Raw genomic sequence first — 24623 nt, 5'->3', positions numbered from 1 at the left:
GCCAAATCTTCCTGGAAATGGGTTTTGATTTGAGATTTATAAACATCTGAATCTTATTTTTAAATGCCAGATGTACTTCCTGGCATGACCCAGTGCTGGTCTCTTCCTGAGCCATATATTAAAAGGTTCAAGCCTCCTTTCAGAGATTTAAGACCTTAATCCAAACTCTTGATTCCATGTATGCCTGTGAGAACACCATACAATGGGAGTCATTATCTTTTCGATGAATTGTTAAGCAGATAAGCCAATTTCCCTGTCTTGTAAAGATCCCATAGCAGTGTTTAGAAAAAAGAGAGGAGTCTACTTTTAACCTTTCAAAAGCGCAACTGAAAACAGGTTACATCATTTATCCAAGGTCATGGAAAATCATCTGTTAAATGCAAATATACTCTTTTTCTTTTTACAACAGGTTCCAATATTCAAAAACTGAAAATATATATAAAGAAAACTGTGAAAATGGGATGAAAATTTGAACAATGGCAAGTCTCACTGTCTGGAAGGAGAGGACAAGGAAATAGTTCAGCTGATAAGCAGTCTAACTGCTAGATCGCTGTCAGAACTATTATATATATTTCCATCACGTGATATGTGGGTGGAAAAAAAAATTTGAAAACCATTGTTTCAATCGTCCCTCATTGACTCATTAAGTGCACAGTTTCATAACTCCAAAAGAATGGACCAATGACAACTTTTCTCAAGTAAATTACTTCAGTAACAATTGGGTCTAGAGCAGTGATCCTCAACCTTACCCTTCCCTTCCCATTCACATCCCACTATTATATATATTTCCATCATTTGCCATTTTAATTTCTTACGACGAATTGTGTATAATGTTGATATTAATAAGTATTCACCAATTAATAGCAATGCAAAACTTGTAGAATGCAACACATTGGGGATTTGCCTATAAATCGATGACCACATCCAACAATTCACTCCTACTATGCAATTACCAAAGTCAGTTTTAATGATTATAAAATAATCTAAAATGCATTGCGGTTATACCTGGCATATCCATTTTCTCCTAGTTGTCTCACACACGCTAAAGACCCAGAGACAAACACAAATCTCGAGGAAACAATGAACTGCTGGAGGAACATTGACTGACCATTTCTACCAATGGATGGCTTTCTGCTTGATTCGCAGTGTTTCTCTAGCAGTTCATTGTTTGCGATAACAAAGATCCACTGTGTTTTGCCCAAGTTAAGAGTTTACTTGAAGAGAAAGTGCTTCCACACCTTTAGTGAGCGTGCAGTACATCATAACGGAAGTATCATCAATATGGTATTTGCTGTGTGGATTCTCTGTCTTCCTTACAGTAGACAAGTTTAAAGATTTAATGGTATGTTACATTCTAAATGTAGTATTATGGGACTATAATGGAACCTTGAGCTTTATCTTTTCTTGAGAGGCACATGGTATAGTTTACAGATAAGAGTGGTAGGAAAATATTTATTGCTTTTGGTTCTTTGCAGCTTTATAAATCTTGGGAGACTGGTTGAGGGCCAAGTAGCAAGGACTCCAAAAGTAAATTAAGGCACAGGTGAGCTACCACAATTCCTCAGGCAGATGGGTCAAAAAGGTAACAGTATAGAGGGCAAACACAACTATCAATATTTTACTCGACAATCAACTTGCAAGCTGCTTTTCACCCGTTTCTTGTTCAATCTGAATTTCAAAAAATTGTGAGTTGCCAATTCAATCAACAAAACTAATCCATGTAAATCCTGCCGATAATTTTTCTCTCCTGAATATGTTCAGGAAAAGCTCGTTCAAAACAAGCAAAGAGAAATAGAACAGTTCCCATTTTACACAACGCTAACTAAAAATTAACCAAATTACCATGGTTTTTTTTAACCCACCTTAGTCATATTGACAACTATGTTCAAATAGGTAAAATAATTTAATTTCAAAAAAAGCAAGGCAAATATTAATCCATACTGTTTCAATTCAAGTAATTGTATGATTCATCTCACATGTAAAATAGGTTAATTCAACCCCACTGAAATGTTGCCCCATTAACATCTTCAATTGGTTAAATTGACAAAGCAAACAAGCAACAATCAGATAAAGTGCAATACTCCATCTACATATGTCAAACGGAATTAATAATGTGTTGTTTAATGGTAAAATCGCATGTTTTATTGTACAGAACAGCTGCTAGAATAAATTTATACCTTAAATCAAGCACTTCAATGGAGTGGCTGGACAATTTATTACAAATGCATGATGCACTTACTAAATAAACCATATCAAACATCTTAGTGGTTGATTTCAACACAGACTGGGTTTCTGGAGGGAAACATTGTGCCGATCAGTTAATTTCTCAGAAAGGGACAAAGGCAACAGTGATTTTCAGCCTCGGTTGATCACCCTGGGTCTACGCATTGTCCAGCATAGGCAGATAGTTGTAGGCGGGGAAAGTCAGATGGCAGCTGGAGTCTCAACTGTACCTGTCTTTGATATCAATGATTCCGACTTAAGCTCGGGCTTTAAGTCACACGATCCACTAACATTCATGGAAAAAGGGGCTCAGTCCTATTTAATAAACAAAAGATCTCAACTCTCTGAAGGCTCATCAGTTGATTTTCTGCAGCATCTGTAGGGTGCTTACTCGGGATTTTTTAAATACAATTGATTTATGAACAAATCATTAATCTCATTCACATTTCATTAACTGACCTCTTATGCAAATATGCATGTCACTTCTTTGAAACAGCTGATACAATTTTTTTCAAGGTTATGTCATCTGTGCAGCGGCATCCATCACTTTGTTGTGCTTGTATAACTGAGTGACAATTGCGTGACAAAGTGAGAAAAAGAGGTGAACTATTTTGCTGGTGCTGTCATTTTCTGATTTTGATTACCTTTGAATAAATATAAATTAAGCACTAGATTTTTTTTTGAAGACCATGCAAGACTCCACACCTGTTAAACGCTCAGATGTGGTTGTATTTCACTATTACTGTTCATTCTCCATGAGTGTGAATGGAACTTACTGTTAGCCTAACAATGATAATGTCCTTTCTTCTTTAGTAATTGCAGTAAAGCCAGAAATCCAATCATTAGGAATGAGCTTGCAATCCTGCTACAATAGAAATTGTTCCTTGTTGATGGTGTACAAAAAAAAAATCACATTTCACAATTGATATGTAATAGACCAGCAGCAATAGAAATTCACCAAGGTATCTTCAAAACAATAATTTTTATTAATAACATAACACTTCTTACTTATCTCTGACTTAACCCCACATTGCACATGTGTGTGTGTGCGTGTGTGTGCGTGCGTGTGCGTGTGTGTGCTTGTGCGTGCGTGTGCGTGTGTGTGCGTGTGTGTGCGTGTGTGTGCGTGTGTGTGCGTGGGAAACCTAAACCATTAGCGGTTAAGCTTAATTCTGAAGAGATTATTTTAAAGTTCAGTCTCAGAAAGCTTTTGTGTTGAAATTCTGTCTTTACTGCTGTTCAAAACTGATTATGGAGTAAGTATGAAGAATTAGACTTCCCAAACTTATGAATTTCTTGTAGAGTTGTTTTCAAAGAATTGTTTCTTCATACGAATGATTTTCCTCTCTTGCATGGAAATTTAAGCCCTTCCACAAGGATTTCATAAACCCAGGCAAGGGTTCCATGTAGGAATGGTCACCATGAATCTGTCTGCTTTTCAAAGAGACAGCTAAAGTGGAAATAGTTCAAAGTTCAGTTTATTGTCAGAGTACATACAAACGAGATTATTTTTCAGAATTACCACTTATTAGTTGAACAAGAAGATACATACACATCTAAACAAATAAAAAATGCAAACAAACTGACTGTGCAACACAGAGAGAAAAAAAATCAATGAAGTGCATAGGTAAGAATACTTAAATGAGTCTCCGATTGAGTTTGCTGTTGAGGAGTCTGATGGTCGAGGAGTAGTAGCTGTTCCTGAACCTTTGTGTTACCTCTACCTCTTTCCTGATGGTAGCAGTGAAAACAGAGCTTGTGCTGGGTGTTGTGAATCCTTGATGATTGCTGCTGCTCTCTGATTGCAGCGTTCCCTGTAGATGCTCTAGGTAGGGAGATTTTGTGTACTAATATTGTACCAAATTGTGTACTACAATGTAAAGCGATTCCTAGAATCTTCTTTATAGCCACATCTGGAAGGTTTTTTTCAAAATTGTGAGGCCAATATCAAGCCTGATTGAGTGTAAAATTAAAGTTAGAGGAGAAAATCACGGTGAAAGAATTATGTGGCAGAAAGTATGTAATAATCGCCAATGATGGGCAAAGAAAGTTTGTGGAAAGTGGTCTCAACTATGATTAATGGTGTAGCAGGAGAAGGAGGGAGATTCTAATAACCAAAGCTCTTCTATTCTCTTCATGTTGTCTGACTGTTAATTAAAATCTTTGCCTTATCTACTCTTAAGCAAACCACAACTTCCTCCTGGAAATCTCCTGAAGTTTAAAACCAACTTTCCTCGCCAATCTGTCTCGTCTCAAGTCATGCTATAGCAGTCAATCTGCTCCAGGTAACTTAACCTGTGCATCTATCACTCCAGACCTCACAGCCTATTGAATAGGGAATTTGGACAGTTGTGAACCCTGTAGGTAGAAAGAACAAACTGGCAAGATGAATTAGTATTAATTGATATCACCTCAGCCAAACCCATCTTGTCCATTTCCTAAACAACAGGATTAGAAAAGAAACAATTGTTTTCTTCAGATCTGTCATTTCCATTTGAAAGTACAGGATAGCACATTGAGTTACATATTCTACTTCTTGTCACCTGATAATATTTTTTTAAGCAGACACTGGAAAATTCAAACATGCGAATTCCAATGTAACAATTGTAAAAAAAAGGATTTGTACTAATTCAGGATATTCTTTGGTTTCAAAGTTAGATATTAATTTTAATTGAAAATAGAACAAAATGTGTTATTGTGTTGGAATACGAAGACACTATTGAATTAATTTTGACCTCTTTAATTGTAGTACAGTATTCAGCTGTGTAGAATAAATAGGTTATTGCCTTTGTTAGCATTGCCAAGTAATCTCATACAAATGTCAAGTATTTCGATGCAGATATTAATTAATACTAATTCAGCTTGCCAGTTTGTTCTTTCTACCTACAAGGTTCACAACTGTCCAAATTCCCTATTCAATAGGCTGTGAGAAACTGAGTGAGAACGGACTACGGATGTTGGAAGAATTAATATTGTGAAAGGACGACGGAAAAAAAAATCAATTTGCTTGGCTTGATATTGCAATCCATGATGCTTCAGCACCGCAATCACAACAGCCAAAAATAAAGCGATTTCTTTCTCAGATGCATACATTAGTAAGCAGCTGCCATAGATCTCCAGGCATTCAGCTCATCGTTCCACTTCTATCATACTACTGAAGAGGCAGCCTGAATGTAACATTGCATGAAAATATTGACCAATCAGTCAGCGATGGATCAGTGGCGGCAGTTAAATTTTCAGTCCAATTTGGCAGCCTGGACTAAATTTTAAAATAATCAAAGCCCATTCAAAGTTATGACCATTTAACACATTCCATACTTTGGCAAATAGTTGTGTAAAATTTTACGTCAGAAAGTGGAATTCCTTAACTTATTTCACAAGACAATAAGATATTGGACTTCCATAGTTCTGCTCAGTGTAGAATTTGAGAACATAGGAGGCATTCATGCCATCATCTCTGCTCTAGTCAAAATACTCACATTCCTCCCATCTCGAATAGAATTGTGGATTTGCCACGTGCACCAAACCACAGTACGAAGCTTCGTTTAGTGTGTTGTCCAGTCAATTCAAGTCATACCCCAAAGTAGTTGCTGTATGGGAAGGGAAAAGCTCAGTGGGTTCAAAGAGCAATGAGTCTGGACACAGGCTGAAAACAAGAAAAATCTTTGTTAAAACACATGTAAGAGGGAATCGCAATGGAGATAATACACACTAATATTCTCAGTCACAAAACAAAGTATGATCAGTCACATCAGACTTAACACTACTGATACTAACAACTGCTTACACTCATACAAACACTGTACAACACAGTCACATTAGAGAAGGTGGAGATTCCAGCCCAGGTAATCACGAAGTGATTAAAAGGGTCAATAGTCAAGTATGCACTAATGGGTGGGCAGAGTCCAACCTTGATTAATTTCCAATTAGGTTCCAGATAGAGACATCATGTGACCCTCCATAATCCACATTCATACTAGGTTCCAGATGGAGAGTCACATGACTCTCCACAATACATGCTCCCACCAGGTTCCAAACAGAGAGATCACATGACCCTTGTAATGGATATATTTGGGAGACTTTGGTAAAATTAAAGTAGATTATATACATACATTTTAAAACAGATCTTATATGAAATAGTGAAGAATTCATATTCAGTTACATTGCAGGATCTATGGAGAATGCCATGTATATTTCACAAGTAGGTGCTAATTGAAATGGCATCATGAAATGAATAGACCATTGTTTGGAGGAGACAAACTGGCTATTTAAAAGTACCTACAGTGTGCTCACAGAAAGGTCAATCCTGGAGTTTGTTTATCTAATACAACAGATGGGAGCAGAAAGATAACTCATGTGATTTGCTGAAGAAGATGGAGTTTTTTTGCAAGTGAGAGAATCACATGGCTTTCTGGCAGTTGGAGAGAGAGAGAGAAAGAGAGACAAGACAAGTTCAAGAAGCTCTCTCAGCTAGTGTGTGTGACACTGAAAGCAGCTGGATGGTGCAAGCCAGGAGAAGCTGGTTGGAAACAGAAAAGCTTCAGAGAGGCAGATGGCTAGAAGTACTACCTGTCTGATGTTTCTCTTGGAATAAGGGGAACAGAAAGGAATTCTGTAGTAGCCTGAAAGAAAGAGGTTATAATCTGGAGAACCCTGATGGGGGAAGTTTCATCAGTGAGACAATGAGGTGACTAATGGTGGTACCTCAGTTGTGGAAATCCTGGAACAACAAATCTCTCTCTGCAAACCCTACAAGAACCTTCCTGAGCTGTAAACATTTACCTTTCGAGCACCAAAGCCTGGTGAATTTTATACATGTTAAATTCTGTGTACAGTATAAGAATTGCCTACAGCCAGTGAACTTTGAAGAAGGAGAGTGAGATTCAATTGTGAACCAAAGAACTTTTACAATTAATTTTATACACGCATCACATACATGTGCGCTTAGAATTAGAAGGGGGTTAATTTGGGTTAGTTAAGTATAGAGATAAGTTAAAGTTTGATTCTGTTTTCATGTTTAAAGATAATTAAAAACAACTTTTGTTTAAGTAACTTCTTGTCTTAGTGAATGTCTATTGCTGCTGGGTTTTGGGGTCCTTTGGGCTCGTAACACCCTCCACAATTCACACTACAGTAGTACAATTATAAGAAATAAACAGAAATAAATTAGTGCAGTGAGTCGTGTAACAGTAGGATATGAGAAAGTGCAAATGCATCTTACTGGGAATAGAGATAAATATAGTTTTTATACTCCCAGTTTTTTAATCATGCTTTTCAGCAGCTTTTTTAACTCTTGACAGGAATGCATAAATCCCCTCTGCAACACCTCCTGTTCAATTACATCTCTCCTATACTGTACGGCCCCTCACCCCAAGTCCAAAACCAGCTGCGCAGCTCAGACGGCAAAGTCCTCCTCAGCGACAAGATCTCCATTCTCAACCGAAGGTCAGAACACTTCCAATCTCTTTTCAGTGCCAACCACTCAGTCCAAGAATCCACCCTGCTCCAGCTTCCACAACAGCCCTTAAGGCTAGAGCTGGATGAGGTCCTCACCTGGGAAGAGACATATAAGGCAATTGAACAACTGAAAAGTGGCAAAGCAGCAGGTATGGATGGAATCCTCCTAGAGGTTTGGAAGGCTGGCGGCAAAACTCTGCATGCCAAACTGCATGAGTTTTTCAAGCTCCGCTGGGACCAAAGAAAGCTGCCTCAGAACCTTCATGATGCTATCATCATCACCCTGTAGAAAAACAAAGGCTCAAACTACAGGGGAATCATGCTGCTCTCCATTGCACGCAAAATCTTCGCTAGGATTCTCCTAAATAGAATAATACCCAGTGTCGCTGAAAATGTTCTCCCAGAATCACAGTGCGGCTTTCACACAAACAGAGGAACTACTGACATGGTCTTTTCCCTCAGACAACTCCAAGAAAAATGCAGAGGACAAAACAAAAGACTCTACATCACCTTTGTTGACCTCATCAAAGCCTTCGACACCGTGAGTAGGAAAGGGCTTTAGCAAATACTAGAGTGCCTCGGATGCCCCCCAAAGTTCCTCAACATGGTTATCCAACTGCACGAAAACCAACAAGGTCGGGTCAGATACAGCAATGAGCTCTCTGAACCCTTCTCCATTAGCAATGGTGTGAAGCAAGGCTGCGTTCTCGCACCAACCCTCTTTTCAATCTTCTTCAGCATGATGCTGAACCAAGCCATGAAAGACCTCAACAATGAAGACGCTGTTTACATCCGGTACCGCACGGATGGCAGTCTCTTCAATCTGAGGCACCTGCAAGCTCACACCAAGACACAAGAACAACTCGTCCGTGAACTACTCTTTGCAGACGACGCTGCTTTAGTTGCTCATTCAGAGCCAGCTCTTCAGCGCTTGACGTCCTGTTTTGCGGAAACTGCCAAAATGTTTGGCCTGGAAGTCAGCCTGAAGAAAACTGAGGTCCTCCATCAGCCAGCTCCCCACCATGACTACCAGCCCCCCACATCTCCAACGGGCACACAAAACTCAAAACGGTCAACCAGTTTACCTATCTCGGCTCCACCATTTCATCAGATGCAAGGATTGACAACAAGATAGACAACAGACTCGCCAAGGCAAATAGCACCTTTGGAAGACTACACAGAGTCTGGAAAAACAACCAACTGAAAAACATCACAAAGATTAGCGTATACAGAGCCGTTGTCATACCCATACTCCTGTTGGCTCCGAATCATGGAACCTCTACCGGCATCTCCTACGGCTCCTAGAACGCTTCCACCAGCGTTGTCTCCGCACCATCCTCAACATTCATTGGAGCGACTTCATCACCAACATCGAAGTACTCGAGATGGCAGAGGCCAACAGCATCGAATCCACGCTGCTGAAGATCCAACTGCACTGGGTAGGTCTTGTCTCCAGGATGGAGGACCATCGCCTTCCCAAGATCGTGTTATATGGCAAGCTCTCCACTGGCCACTGAGACAGAAGTGCACCAAAGAAGAGGTACAAGGACTGCCTAAAGAAATCTCTTGGTGCCTGCCACATTGACCACCGCCAGTGGGCTGATATCGCCTCAAACCGTGCATCTTGGCACCTCACAGTTCTGCGGGCAGCAACCTCCTTTGAAGAAGACTGCAGAGCCCACCTCACTGACAAAAGACAAAGGAGGAAAAACCCAACACCCAATCCCAACCCACCAATTTTCCCTTGCAACCACTGCAACCGTGTCTGCCTGTCCCGCATCGGACTTGTCAGCCACAAACGAGCCTGCAGCTGACGTGGACATTACCCCTCCATAAATCTTCGACCGCGAAGCCAAGCCAAAGAGAGATACTGTAGCATGTTTTAAAACAAACTACTTCTAAATCTTTGAATGCACTGTCAACTTCAGCATTCTCTGAGATAGATCCAAGGTGTTTACAAAACTGAGCTTGGCAAGGGGAAGTTTTGATTTAAAAAATGTATTAGCTGTAATGGTTTGATAGCTGTTCTTTAAATAATGCAAATAACTAAGTAAATAGAAGAATAAACCTAAGAACCTGAGGCTAGAAACTTGTACTTAAAGTGATTCTTTCACAGATAGCAAATGGATAAAAGACAGCTTCATGGTGCAAGATGAAACAAAGGCTGTTATGAATGACTGGCTCAAATATTTTTTGGTAGATTCTTGGCAGGAAATTACAGGGTATCAAATGGAGTCGCAAATGGGCTGCTCAAAAGAAAAAGGTTATTCCCATTGAAGAGGCAACTTGATTTGATATTGAACATTCCAATAGAGCCAGGAAGAAGAGACCCTTTTTTTGGCTACTGCAAGATTGTAACCACTCATCTCTAAGTGGGCGCATTTTTACAACGTCAATGTTGTTTGGCTGAGAATACTACTCATTATAAAATATCAGAGAAAAGTGGAAGTAAAAGTTTCATTTGAACCAGTCACAATATTTCACTTCATCAAAAAAGTGTCCCTGATGCACTTTAGAAATTAACAGCCTCCTATCTAGCTTGCAAGAGTTATTTCATTACAGTTCAGGGGGAAAAAAAACCTTTGAACTCGCATTTGAAAAGTGTTGGACATTCATTTAACCAGGATGTTAAATGCCTAAAATCTCATTTATTTTTAAACACACTTTGTATCTGGAATGAGGAAACAGCTGTGCTTGACAAAGTAACTGTACTGTTGCTGTGAACTTCTTCTACCCTCACCTGTTCAGCTGTTACCAGAACATCTCAGCCTAGAAATTCAATGGCATAGCACAGTTTCTAACACATTGAAATATTTCATTTTAGAGTTAACTTGATAGCTGAAGCTAAACTTGAGCTTAGAACATGGATTGTATGCATTCAGGATGTGGACTGTTCATTATTGTGGATAACCTTTGCAAAAGACACTAATTATGCATTAGTGATGTCTGTATACTCTGTGTACTTAATGCAACATTTCCACTTTGAATGCAGAAAAATAAGTTAGTGACATTCGGGGCACTAAGGGCAGGTGTTTTCATGCATTTATTATCCAAACACTGTGTTTCGTGGAGATGCCATTTCTGAAGGCAACGACTGAGTCAGCTGATCAAATTTGTGTTGTATTTTTAGTTGAATTCTGGAAGGGCCCTTGAGCATTTGCATCACCATGAGCTCCAAGTCACTGTTGGGTTGTTTCTGTATTTGTTTTGGAAAACTCAACCATCTCACTCTTTCTCAGTGCTTGCAACTACTTTAAGATGTCCAGTCAAGCATAAACAAAACTCAGATGACTTTGCGGTTCACACATTCTTCCAAAGAATTACTTATAATTGATATACAGTGCCCTCCATAATGTTTGGGAGAAAGACACTTTTTTTCTTTATTTGCCCCTGTGCTCCACAGTTTTAAATTTGTAATCAAACAATTCACGTGATTGAAGTGGGCAGTCCAGAATTTATCCAAGGTTATTTGTATACATTTTGCGTACATTTTTACAAACACTGTTTCCCCGCAGCACTAGAATCATCTGACATAATGTGCATTGGTTCAAGAACGTTTAGGTTTGCATTTTTCTCTTGACTTTATTTAGATTTAGTTGCTAAAGGCAAGTCCTTGCATGACTGGAATCTTGGAATGGTAGTTTGTGCTCGATTAACAAGATGGCAGTCTTTGTATTCGTTTTCATCGACACAATTATTTGAATCAGACATCGAATAATACCTTTCGTTAGAGACAATAATACATTTGACAGCGTGTAGTGGCATCTGAGGAGATGCTTGGTTTTGCAACATAATGCTGGAGGCACACATCGTAAAGGTGAATAAGCCATGGCAAATGTTACACATTGCCACTCTTGTTTTCTTCCTGCTACATACAATGGTGATTTTCACATTGTTGCTCTGAGTGATATTAGGAATACATTTTGTTCCTGCCACATCATCATGTTACCCTTCCACTCAATAACCATTAACCTTTGATTCCTATCACTCAACCCCACTCACTGACCAACTAGCTTTGGCTCGAGCAATGAAGGAGAGTCAACAGCCACAAATCTAATGCCATAGTGGAGCATTTAAAAAGTTATAGCATCACTGCTACTCTTCATTGTGTTTTGAATCATAAATTGGAGCACAATTCAGGAATCTATTCTCAATTTTTAAAAATATTTGGACTTACAGCACGGTAACAGGCCCTTTTGGCCCACAAGCCCATGCTGCCCAATGACACCCAATTAATCTACAACCATTACATGCTTTGAAGGGTGGGTGGAAACTGGAGCATCTGGAGGAAGACCAAGGCAGACACGGAGAGAGTGTCTCCTTAGAGACGGCGGTTGATTCACTGTAACAGAATTGCGTTAACCTTGCCACCCGTTCTGTGCAATATAACCTTCATACTCTGTGACCGTTTTTGAAAAAGAAATTCAACCTCTCATTTTAAAATATTTAGTAGTTTTAGTTTGCAGAGAGGTAAACCAATTTAGGCATTCGGTTACCCAGGTGACCACATAATCACTGTTTTTGTCAATAAACTGCAAGGTTTTGTGCAGATAAAGGTCTAATGCCATAAATTGTTATTCTAGAATTTCAAGTAAAAAGAAGGAAGAATTCCTCAGAGTACAATATTTGACAACATTATGAATTTGTGAAGATTTCTCGGTTTTCTCTGGAGAAATTGTAAATAAGACTTTAAACATACAACCTCACTTCTGCTTAACATTTCAAAATAAGGACTCTTCGTGAATGTATATTTGATGTTGGTGCATGTTTGCACCTCGGCTGCATCTTGTTCTCTCTCATTACTTTGGTTGCTGGGTTATTTAAAAAATTATACTGTGCCAGAAATAAAATCATTTGAAATTCAAAAGCTATCTGGGTGGATATATATGCCAGGGGCAGTCTTGAGATATTGTGAAGCAATGATAAAATATGGCAAAAATTCACCATGGTTTGTACCAAAGCATTGGATAATATTGGATAATAACCTATCAGGGTGAGGGGAACCACCAATATCAAGTGCTCAGATCATGATTGGATTCAGTAGTCCAAGTCAAGCCTCCAGCAATTAGGCACTGCAAAGGAAACTACTAGTGTTCATGCATTTGTCACTCCCAGACTTGGGCAGAGCTGCTTTGTGTCCATACTTTCCCGAGGTGACAGGCTGTGATCCACATAGAGACAAATGGGGGATCTCTTGCCGACTCAGATTCTCCAGCATCCAGTTGAGGACTCGTTTCTCTGAACCTAAATCAATCACAGCTGGTAGAGGGTCAAAGAATTGATTCATTTCATTGTGAAGAGGGAAATTATTCAATAATAAAATCATTTTGCTTTCATGTTTCAAATAACTTGTTTTTCAATTTTTTATCAACATTAAAAGTTTAAAGTAACAGAGACGTTTGAAAATGTTAACATTGTTGAATAACTTTGATAGGAAATAATAAAGCTTCATCCTAAGATGTATCCTCTTTCAATAATTTCTCAGGCTCTTCTACCTCAGGATTACTCCACCCAAGGTCTATCCACCATTCAGGCCTCACTATTTCTCTCCAAATGCCTCCAGACCTAAGCTCTTGCAAGAGTGCTCCCAAAATCTCTCTCGCAGGTAAATATTCATGTGGGGAAAGCATGCCTAGTGCAGTTAGATAGTGGATTAAGTCAGGGAAAATAAGTCCCCAAGTGAATCAGGCCATTTGTAGAACAATGACAGGAAATTAAACAAATGATTCACCATTCAAGAAGGGCATTTCCTGCATCCAATCTGATTACAATGCATAGATGATTTTGATTTCTTCTTAGCAACAAAAGATGGCTTACAAATATTTTATGAACAAATGAAAAATGTAATAATATATTTATGATTGATCCAGTATGCATCCATTGTATTCCAAGTGCTATTATATGTTAGGTATGTTAAAAAAAAACCCAAATTGTGCAGCTTCAATGGTTACATTGGAAAACAAAGATTTTGCTTCTTGAACTCATTTGGGTGTATTTATGGATTTTGGGCTGTTGATCACAAAAATCACCTTAATATTTTCCTATCACATACCATCTTTCAGATATAAACTGTTTTTGTGATTTCCTGTAATATTTTTAATATGCTTCAAGCATACAAAACATGGACGGCAACATGTCATTGAAAATTTATTTTCTGCAATTGTACTTGAACTTCTTCCCAGCGGATCTTGGTGTAGTCCGTGATGAACATGGTGAAAGGTTTCCAGGACATTGTGACCATGGAAAAGTGGTATCATGGCAATGGCAATCCATCAATTCTGGCCAACCATTTTTGGACACTGACCCGAGAGGCTTCAGATGCTGAGTACAAATGAAAAATCAGTGGCCAAACATTTTTAGGACAGTTAAACTAACACAATGTGTCAGCATCATTATGCGATTATGCTAAATTCAATAAAAGTTAATTTAATGTTTCTCCACCTTCCTATGTGATGCAGTAAACCTGAAATTATCTTTTGGGTTCAGCTTGACATTGTCTATCATAATCTACAATTCTTTTTCAGGAAGCAAACCTTTTGAAAAAAAATTGTTGCCCAGTGTAATTCAGCAGATCATCATGGGGAACAGGGCCAGGCAAATGTTTAATGGAGAGAGGCTTTAAATATTCAAGGAAGATGATCAGAGGCTGGGGAAAGTCATAAAAGCTGAAGACATTAGCATGTAGGTAAATAGTAAACAGTAAGTATGAAGATGAACCCATCAACCTTGATGAAAATGGACAACTTGTGCACACACTTCCTCCTTCATCAGGTTCGGGTTTCCAAACTGGCCTTTCAAGTGAAGCAACGCCTCACTTGTGTATCTGATGGACTGATTTATTCCATCCGGTGCTCCTTTTGTGGCCTTCTCTACATTGGAGTGGCTGGGTGCAGATTTGGAGATTGCTTCGTTGAGCAATGATCCACTGCAGTGACAGAGACCTCACAGTAGCCTACCATTTCAGTTCTGTGTCACACTCCCATACTTGTATATCTGTCCATGGCTTTATGTGCTATCCCACCGAGATGAGGAACAACACCACCTGATTTCTGTCTGGGCACTCTCCAGCCAGATGGCAATAACATCGATTTTTCCAGTTTCCGCTCATCTGCTCACTTCTTCCCACTCCCTCCTTCCCTTCCCCTTACCAGTTCTCCTCCCTCCCTTGGCATCTCCTTTAAAATGATATAATGTGTGTCTTTCCCTGTCCAAACCCACCCAGTAACTTTACTAAGTTACATGTATAAAATATAACCTAAAGATTAATAATAACATAATTCTGTCACACTCGAAGGAACTACAAAAGTCTGCAGATGCTGTGATTATAATTTAAAAAAAACAGAAATGCTGGAGGAACTCAGCCAGTTTTTCAGCATCCATAGAAGGTAAAGATACATTACTGACATTTCAGGCCTGAGCCCTTCCTCTAGATAGGAGTATGAAAACACAGGTGTCCATGTTAAAAGGGTGGGGGAAAAAGAAGGGGGAGAGAGGAGTACACACCAGCAGACAAAAGATGTTAATTGGATATGATAAGAGGACAGGAGAGAGGAAAAGTAAGAATTGAGTGGGTGTTGTTTTTGGCTCAACATCAGAGAGACTGGACACAGACAGGGAGATCACTTCATTGAGCTCCTTGGGTCTGTCTGTCGCAACAGCGTGGATTTCCCAATGGCTATCCATTTCAATTCTCCACTCCATTCCCTTGCTGACATATCTGTCCATGTTTTCATACACCGCAAGACTGAGACCATCCACAAACTGGAGGAACAAAATCTCATATTCTACCTGGACATCCTTTAACTGGATGGCATTAACATTGACTTTTCTGGTTTCCATTAGACCCTCCACCCCCCATCTTTCCCTATGTCTCTCTCCCCTTTTCCCTCTGTCTCCTTTCACAGACCCAAAAAAATCATTTCCTCCTCCAATCAATTCTCACCTTTCCTTTGTCCTGTCCTCTTATTATATCCAATTAACACCTTTTGCATGTTGGTCTGTACTCCTGTCCCTCCCATTCTTCCCTTTACTCCAGCCCTTTCAACACAACATCAGTCTTTTTTAGGAAGGGTTCCGGCCTGAAATGTCAGTAATATATCTTTACCTTCTATGGGCGCTGCGTTCCTCCATCTTTTCTGTTCTTCTAATGCCGACTACTTAGTCTAGACTTTCCATTACAAATGAGTACCTTATACCAGCAGGGAAACAATAGGACCTTAGGAGCAGATAATAGACCTGCGCAAAACATAGTAGATTGGATCATCTTCTTAAATCTCATTATTTTCACTGGCTGTGCCTAACCTGAACAAGCAGTTAAAGCATGATTTTTCTACTGGTAGGAAGATTCAGAACAGGATCCCTTGATCCTCTCACCTGGTGTGTATTCCTTTGGCTTCCTTGTTGTTCCCAATTATGCACACCTTTTTCAGACTGAAATCTTTTGTGATTATCTCTGCAATCCTGTGTTGTCAATCGTTGATGGTTATAGTGATGTCTTTAACATAAGTAATATGGCTTAAGTTAGTGTGGGCATCATGGTGGGGGGAGGCAGATTCGCAGACCACCCCTCCCCCCAATCGAGTTATTGTGCCCCCCCTCCCCCACTGAGAACTATTCCGGACATATAAGGAATACCCAGCTGTTTTTTTTTTCCCCATGATCAGTACTCCTGTCTTCCTTCCACACCCTGCATTCACTCTATTATATAACACGCAAATACAACATGGCAGCCACCAAGGCCAGCTCCTAGTCACTATTTATATTGATGCATTGGCCACCCCTGCCATAGATGCTATGTTGTGAAGGTTCATTCCCCTCCCCCCCCCCCCCCAAACCGCTCTATTAGATTTCTTCAGACGCCGACTCTGGCCCTAATTAAAACCTGTAGTTATTAATTGAAAGGCAAAAAATACTGAAAATGTTGGAAACCTGTAATAAAAACAGGAAAGACTGGAAATAGACAGCAAATCACATCAGGGAGTATCTGTGCTTGACTTATGGAACATGTTTTACATTTCTTGTTTCTTTAACATTGGATTCGTTTATTCAGTTTGCTCTTTGTGGTAAAAATTTTGTCAAAAGCATATCCAAGAATAAATGAGTTTATGAGGATTTTTTTTAAGCAAGAATGATCTATGACTAAATATACCTTCTTATGCATTTCAAGAGAAATGTCGTAATTCAAGCAGACTGGAGGGGAAGGGCCCTTGATGCTTCTCTGAGCCCTCTTTAAGCATCGTTCCCTCTACATGTCATTGATAGAGGGAAGGGAGATGCCAGTGATCTTCTCAACAGTTTTAATCACCCTCTGTACCGACCTACAGCCAGCCAGGACACTGTCTGTTGCGCTCCTGGAGAATGTTGTTAGGATTAGTTCAATCATGAAAGCAGCACGGGCAAATGTAACAATGACACACAGAATATTTCCTGTTTTAATGCATATTATAAGTTTTGTTCCTATGAAAACCCATGGATTTGGACTGATTAAGGTGATTTTTTGGTTGATGGATACTTCTATTGATACCCCAGGGCAATACAGGTCTAGTCTTGAGATTTGAATATTCTGTAAAAAGCAAAGCTTCTGAATAATGGCAAAATTGATAAACTGTGCAAATTAAGAGAAATTTTTGAAAAAAACATTATATGCTCAGCCAAAACACGACAAATTACAGCAGAAATATTATTGAGAATGATAGATATTAGACATCAAAATAGATTCTGTCGGAGAAGTTACTTTCCCAGTTTGTTTTCAAACTTTCCAACATATTTATTCTGACCAGCACAACTTTAATCACTTTTGTTGTTGTTTTTTTGTAGCTCTTGTTTGCTTACAGTAGGAAATAATTCCCTGTTTAGCACATTTTTTGTCTTCTCTTCTGGTCGTTCAGGATTATTTTTCCACATTACGTGACATGCTTCCATAATATGATCTCTGATATTTAGAAGGAAAGTCTAAATAACTTGAGTTTACCTCATGCTACTATCTGTGAGGCATGTATAGTCAGCAGTGTCTGAAAAGGTCCAAAGGCACATAGTCCAGTTGAGGGTAACAGTAATTTCCAATTCTAAAGCAGCTCCAATTTGTAGATGGGTGACTGGCGTTCAGTCATCAATTGGGCCCAGACCTCAGGTGCTTGTCCATCTTGTTGAGATAAGGATTTTGCTGTCAGAAGACTCTTTGAAGATAGATTCTTCCAGTCAGAGCCCTTAAACCCTCCTCTCCCAGCTTTCTCTGTGAATGACCAGTAAGCCTTGCCCTTAGCACTTGATTATGTTGGAGACCCTGCAGGGCAAAGACTAAAGATGATTCTTTTTCACCCCTACAATGTTAACAAAATTATGCTCCCCTTCTCTATGGCAGTCTCCAAAGAGCTCTCCCTCCATTGACTCTCCAACAAATCTGCAAGCAATTAATTGTCCCTTTCAAAAGCCCAGCTGCAAGTTAGGTTCCTGCTGTGTGATAGTACAGATCTATCACCAATGTACATAGTGTATATAGTTACTGTATCTAGACTGTGCTTACAGCGATTGGCTGAGAGCTAAGCCACGCCTATTGTCTGGGCCTTAAAGGGTTGTGTCCCTAGCCAGGTCGGATCATTCCGGACTGGTCGGCCACCTGTGAATAGTTCCTGTCTTTTGTTAATAAAAGCCTTGGTTTGGATCAACAAGTCTTTGGTTCTTTCGACGAGCTCTACATGCTGATCAAGCCTTACTTCTTTTGCACAGTCATGCTGTCTTGGTATCCTATCAAGTGATGGCTGCAGAGCACTGATCTGTTAGAGATTTTTATGAAGAAATGCTAGTAAAAGAATACATTTGCAGCAACCTCTGAATTCATTCAGATACGACTATTATGTTCCCATTGCTTGGCCAATAGGAGTGCAATGTATCATTCTTCCTCTGCTCATGTGAGTGTGGTGTGTAGCAACCCTTTTCAGAGATGATTTAATGACCACTCTCCTTTCTGGGTGCTGAGTGAGGTGCCAGTGCATACTATTATCACAAGGTAGGTCCTAATACCTGTTGCGTGAAGATTATATCATCCCTGCACACTCTATGAGCATTGAGCTTGTGGGCATTATGCAACAGGACTGTGGACTCAGAGGTTCCATTTTCTGCTACATTATTAATTATATGCACTTATTTCATATTGCAACAGTAATGATTGCAACCACAGAACCATAGAACATTACAGCACAGAAACAGGCCATGTCAAACTATTATTCTGCCTTATCCCACAGCCCAGCAACCAGTCCATGGGCCTCCATACCCCTCCTATCCACGTACCTGTCCAAAGTCTTCTTAATTTAAAATTTAACCAGCATTCACCACCTCACCTGGCAGCTCGTTCCACACTCCCACCACTCTCTGCGTGAGGAAGTGCCTCTAATATTCCCCCTAAACTTTTCCCCTTTCACCCTTAACCCATGGCCTCTGGTTTGTATCTCACCTACCCTCAGTGAAAAAAGCCTACCTATATTTACTTTGTCTATATCCCTCATAATTTTAAATACCTCTATCAAATCTCCCCTCATTTTTGTACACTCAAGGGTTTTACAAAATGAGGACATAGATAGGGTACACAGTAATACATTCTAACCCTCTTAAGCACCATTCCCTCTAAGCTGTTTGCTTGTGCATGCACACAGAGGTTTTGCAACCAGTGCACAAAGAAAATTAATGTCCACTCAAAGATTAGTTATCTAAAATAATGGAGTAATTACTAATTATACTTATTGAAAATAATCTCTTAGCTAACTGTTTCTGTTAACTAGTTAATCGGTTAAACAAGTAGTTAATCATACGTATTATATTAAAGCATGCTAATACAGTTTTATTGGCCATGAGAGATAGGCAGTGCCAAAATGATCTTAAAATAATTTCAAGTTTACATTTGCACAAGCATTCAGTGTGCACACACTTTTGTCACAGGAAAAAAAATTTGCAGAACATAAGATTTTTGCACACATTGACTACGAAAGATTAGAGGGAACATTACTCTTAGGATACCAGTACTACCGTTCCTCCATAAGTATACACCACTGCTTTTAAAGTAATTATAATATTCTAGTTTCAATAGTATTCCTTGGAAACTTGCTCCAATGTGTTGATCACAATTTGTGTTAATAAATGTTTGCGGACATGCACTAAGCTTAGATTTTACCACCTTGAATCTATTGTATAGGGATTTTGAAGTACCGTTTTGCAGTTTTACCTTTCTACCTAATCAAGGCACTGATGAAACCTTGGTGTAGAGGCATCAGACTGATCAGGATTCTGCACATCTTCAGAACGACCTCTGGGGGCTGGAACTCAATTGATCCAGTAATATAACCACGTTGCTTGTTTAGACATTGTAAATGACAAAGCTCATTGAAATGCCAACTTTAAACAGCAAAACTAATCGTTAATGTGATTCTCTAAATCCCAAATTTGGTTTCAAGACTTACTGCATTATTATTAAAAAGGTTTTTATAAATCAGGAGCACTTTAAGAAACTTTCATTGCATTAATATAAGCCTTTCACAAGTTTGGTGAAATGTCTTGTTTATGGTCATTTATTCAGACATTATCATTTATTTAAAAATGTTTATTAAATATGGGCTAGATGTTACAGAATTAGTATGCCGAGATTAACATTTTTACCGCAGTCTTTGCGAATTTGTCTTTATTTTTCTGAATATGTCTGCTGCTAACAACGTCACAGAGAATCTAGGACCTTGCTGACTTGGGAGAGTGAAAATAAATCTTTCATCAATAAGATTTAAGGATCCAAATATAAATGTTCAAGTAAAAGTAGATGACACAAATTTCTTGTTTACTTTCATTGTGTGATGACATTGTTTAATGGGTTTAATGTATCATATATGTTGAACATTGAATGGGTGGGGAGGGGGGGTGAAAGAGGGAGGGAAGGGAGGGGGAAAAGGGGAGAAAATGCCACTGTGTATATTCAAGAGGGAAATGTTTGTGTGTATGGTTCATAGTGTGAAAAATAGTGTGAAAAATAAAAAAATATCAAAAAAAGAAAAGAGGTGAGTTAGCATGGGAGAATTTGGCATTAAATCAAGGATAGAAAGAGAACACAAAACAAATTAAATGTGTGGAATGCCAACAATTCGGGTTCAATTATCACCTCTGGTGTTGTCAGTGCAGAATTTGTACATTACCCCTGTGACGCAGAGGTTTCTTCCTGTGCTCTAGTTTCCTCCATGTCCCAAAAATATGCAGGTTAGTAGGTTAACTGGTCATTGCAAATTGCCCAAGAAAGCGGGGAAGTGGTAGAATCTGGCAAAAAGTAATCGGAATGTGGGGAATATAGAATGTTTTGGCAGAATTAGTGGAAAAGTGTGTCTTTGAGAGCCAATGCCAGCTCAACAGGCCAAAAGGACTGGTTCTGCACTGCATATCTATGGAGAGCAAGAGAAAAAAAATAAAGATTTTATCGTTATTTAAACCTGAAATCACAAGATTTCCCAAATTTAATTTTCACTTTCTGAGCATTAAATATTGTTTTTGAGCTATCAATGGGTTTTATGGTTAAATAAATATTTAACTCATAAACATGACACACTCAAAGGTCATAAAGCGTCCAGAAAATGCTACCTACTTCATTTTGATGAGGAGTAAATGCTGCCCAGGACACTGGAAGAACTCTCTTCACTTGGCAGATAGATTTTCAGTTTCACTTTTAGTGCAAGAGGAAACTCTCCAATAATGCATGTGGACAACCTCAATTCTTGTCCTTAATGGAGTCTTAACTTTAGCATCTCTGAAAAGAAATACTAATGAATAATCCATAAAAGCACATTTATCATACAAGTTTCATCAGTAGCAGGAAGATAATTATCAACGATCGGTCTTCTAATGAGAAAGGTCATTTTATTCTCTCATTGAAATGATTAATTGAGTCATAGATCCCTTTTACACAGCCATTAAAAGATGGGAATTAACCCGCCTTTTAACCACTTCACTTACCTGTGTGAACACAATGAACGTGGGATGGAGAGTTAGTTTCAGCCTATGAATTACCTGCCAAGGTAGGCAGTATCAGAGCATTGGCTCCCGTCTAAAAGGCTTAACTGCCTCCCCGGATCCAGGACGGTCAGAGGCTGTGACGCATTGATGGCGTTGAATGCGACTTACCAGCAGGAGATACAAACTTGAAACGGCAGAAATGAAGTCATAATGAGGTCAGTGCCTGGCACGTACGTTATACATCACGTAGGATGTCAACACTGTAATGCCTCCTTTTGCTCTGGGATGCTGGTTGCTATGTAAAATCGCATTGACTCAACTTTTCTTGCTTCAGTGTGAACGACCTGACCTGGCTTTAAACACGGGTCATTCATCAGCCAATTATGGTAAATGGGATCTCTGTGTAAAAGGTCAATAGAGTCATGCATCGTGGAATAAGGCTGAGTGTTCCACATAAGCTATTAATATTTGTCTGAGTTTATCCCATATCCCAATAAATATTTCCTATCAATGTACCTCAAAGTTCAAATTTATTGTCAGAATTCATACATGACATCACGTACAACCCCTGAGATTCTTTTTTCTTGTGAGCTAGGCAGAATTTCTACCTATTGGTAGAGCAAAGAAACTATGCTCAGAAAAGAATATGTATACCAAAGAAATGTAAACAAAGAAAGAAAAGTAAACTGATTGTGCAATATAGAAAATAAATATTCAAAAATAAATAAAGTGCAAGGTATAAGTCCTTAAATGAGTCTGTTGTTTGGAAGCCTGAAAGTAGAGGGGTAGCAACTGTTCCTGAACCTGGTGGTGGGAGTCTTGTGGCACGTATACCTCTTTTCTGATGGTAGTAGTGAGAACAGAGCAAGTCCTGGGTGGTGTGGATTCTTAATGAATGCTGCTGCTCTTCCACGGCAGCCCTCCATGAAAATGTTCTCAACGGTGGGGAGGGTTTTGCCTGTGATATACTGGGCTGTGCCCACTACCTATCTAAATATTTCTAACTATATCTGCAGCTCCTCACATTTCAGATACTCACTACTATCTCCATGAAAGTTGCCCCTCCGGTCCCTCTTAAACCACACACACCTTTTAGATTCTCTTACCTTGGGAAAAAGAATGTCACTATTTATGCCCCTTATGATTTTATAAAAATCATATCTCAGTCTCCTGAGCTTCAGAGAAAAAGCTTCAGCTTATCCAACTTTTCTATCTCATGCTCTTGAGCCTGGGCAACATCCTCATGAATATCCACTGTGACCCTTTTAAGTTCTATTACATCCTTTCCATCGTGGATGACCAGAACTGCACACTATAGTCCAAGCCGGCATCTTGTACAGTTGTATCATGATGTCCCAACTCCTATACTCGATGACTTGACCATTGAAAACAAGCACCTTCACCACTCTGTCTACATTTGTCATCACTTGCTGGGAACCATCTCCCTGTATCAATCATCAGGGCCTTACCATTTACTGTACAAGTCCTGTTCCAGTTTGACTTACCTCAATCAGCTCACCTCACTCCTTGGCATACTTCCCCAGTTGACCTCGATCCTGTTGTAAAGGTAAGACAACCTATCTCACCATTTCACCAATTTTGGTGTCATCCGCAAATGTACTAACCTTGTTAACCACATTCTCGTCCAATTATTAAGATATTCTGTCAAATCCAGAATGATAATAAGAACATGAAGAACATGCAGAACATGAAGAGTTAATATATTCTGAATATTTTTGTGCTTTTAAGCTTATTATGTATGCAATGTGGTAAAACAGACATTTAAGTGAAAACATTTAGGCTGTAATAACTCTAGATCTGTTATTTATGTAATTGGTCTTGGGACTAATTACAGCTCTTGGCCCCATGAATCAGCAGAATTTAAACAAGTAAGAAAACAAGCCCCGCCTGTCACTCGACAATAGATACTGCAGCTGAAAACATTTCAAAGTCAATTGTATAAAAAGGATACTCCATGATCTGTGATGAATAGCTTCATAATTCACTGTCTTTGAAATTGAGGACCTTCTGGCTTTCCTTACTTCAGGAATGAACTGAAATAGTGTACTAAATTGCTTAAGAGATTAATAATCATTTATAGTATGTTATGGTAATAGGTACTGCGGGGAGTTGATAAAAATAAAGTTAAGTTATGCTAAATTATTCCTGTCCAAGAAAATTAATGGAATTTAGTATAATTCCACAATTAATGCTTGAAACCATGATTAATGCTTCATGAGTGTAATAGATACGGATTAGTCTCTTATGTATAACTGGAGTGAACTTGGCTGGTTAAAGACACTGATCCAAAATGTATGTGACAAGCTCTAGTCACATCCAGTCTAGTAGATCTCTGACTCAGTGCTGCTGTGCAAGATTACATTCTTCTGCAGTAACTGTTCCCGGAGAGCTACGTTTTAATCATCGGACATGGTGAAGCCTGTTCATGCTTGTCAGTAAATATTAGTTTTGCCCTCCTACAAGTATTTCATAATGTTACAAGCTGGTTAGCATCAACATTCACCGGGATGTCATCAAACTCTTGGCTAATTTGCTTTGGTGTTTATTGTGTAACCGTGGACATGCCTGTTGCTAAAGCTGGCGGATAGTTCTACATTTTTTTCAGTAGATGCCCAATGTTGCCATGTTGTGAAATTCTCCTGCACACTTCCTTTGATGAGGGGGACGAAACAAAGATTCCCTCAATTTATATAAGTGGTACAATTAGAATAAATATATGTGTCTGATGTAGGCTGTGTTCAGATAACGACAACCATTCAATAACAAAATGCTCTCTATTTTGTACCATAATGAGCATGTTTTTAATAAAACAGATTGAGGTGTCGAAAAGACACAAAGATAGAAAATGGACCCTTTTAAGAGTGTAAAATGGGATGTAACAACACCCCAGTTTCAGAAATTAACCTGCTACATTGCCTAGTTGGCTATTTCTTTTTCTGGAACAC

General features: G+C 39.1%; 3 long non-coding RNA genes across 7 annotated transcripts in view; 2 read left to right on the top strand and 1 right to left on the bottom strand.

The window, feature by feature from the left end:
* Positions 1-2187, top strand: part of LOC138748354 (uncharacterized) — a 52933-nt gene extending 50746 nt beyond the window's left edge. The window contains exon 3 of the long non-coding RNA XR_011347966.1: positions 410-2187. This is a non-coding gene — a long non-coding RNA (uncharacterized lncRNA). The remainder of the gene's footprint in view (positions 1-409) is intronic.
* LOC138748353 (uncharacterized) overlaps positions 1-24623 on the top strand; it is a 101149-nt gene that overhangs the window by 52210 nt on the left and 24316 nt on the right. For both annotated transcript variants that reach the window (XR_011347965.1, XR_011347964.1), the window contains exon 2: positions 13166-13285. This is a non-coding gene — a long non-coding RNA (uncharacterized lncRNA). The remainder of the gene's footprint in view (positions 1-13165; positions 13286-24623) is intronic.
* Positions 1929-24311, bottom strand: LOC138748350 (uncharacterized). Of its 4 annotated transcripts, XR_011347960.1 has the most exons (5): positions 21290-24302; positions 16054-16174; positions 12825-14001; positions 5703-5869; positions 1929-3673 (listed from the first exon to the last, which is right to left on the bottom strand). It is a non-coding gene; the product is annotated as an uncharacterized lncRNA (long non-coding RNA). The 4 variants fall into 4 exon arrangements; XR_011347961.1 differs by lacking the exons at positions 1929-3673; positions 5703-5869 and having other exon boundaries at positions 11115-14001; positions 16054-21089; positions 21290-24311; XR_011347962.1 differs by lacking the exons at positions 1929-3673; positions 5703-5869 and having other exon boundaries at positions 11115-14001; positions 16054-17962; positions 21290-24306.

This window comes from Narcine bancroftii, chromosome 13 (genome assembly GCF_036971445.1).
Source record: "Narcine bancroftii isolate sNarBan1 chromosome 13, sNarBan1.hap1, whole genome shotgun sequence".
NCBI lineage: Eukaryota > Metazoa > Chordata > Chondrichthyes > Torpediniformes > Narcinidae > Narcine > Narcine bancroftii.
The sequence above is the reverse complement of the archived record's forward strand: the minus strand, read 5'-3'. Positions and strand labels throughout refer to the sequence as shown.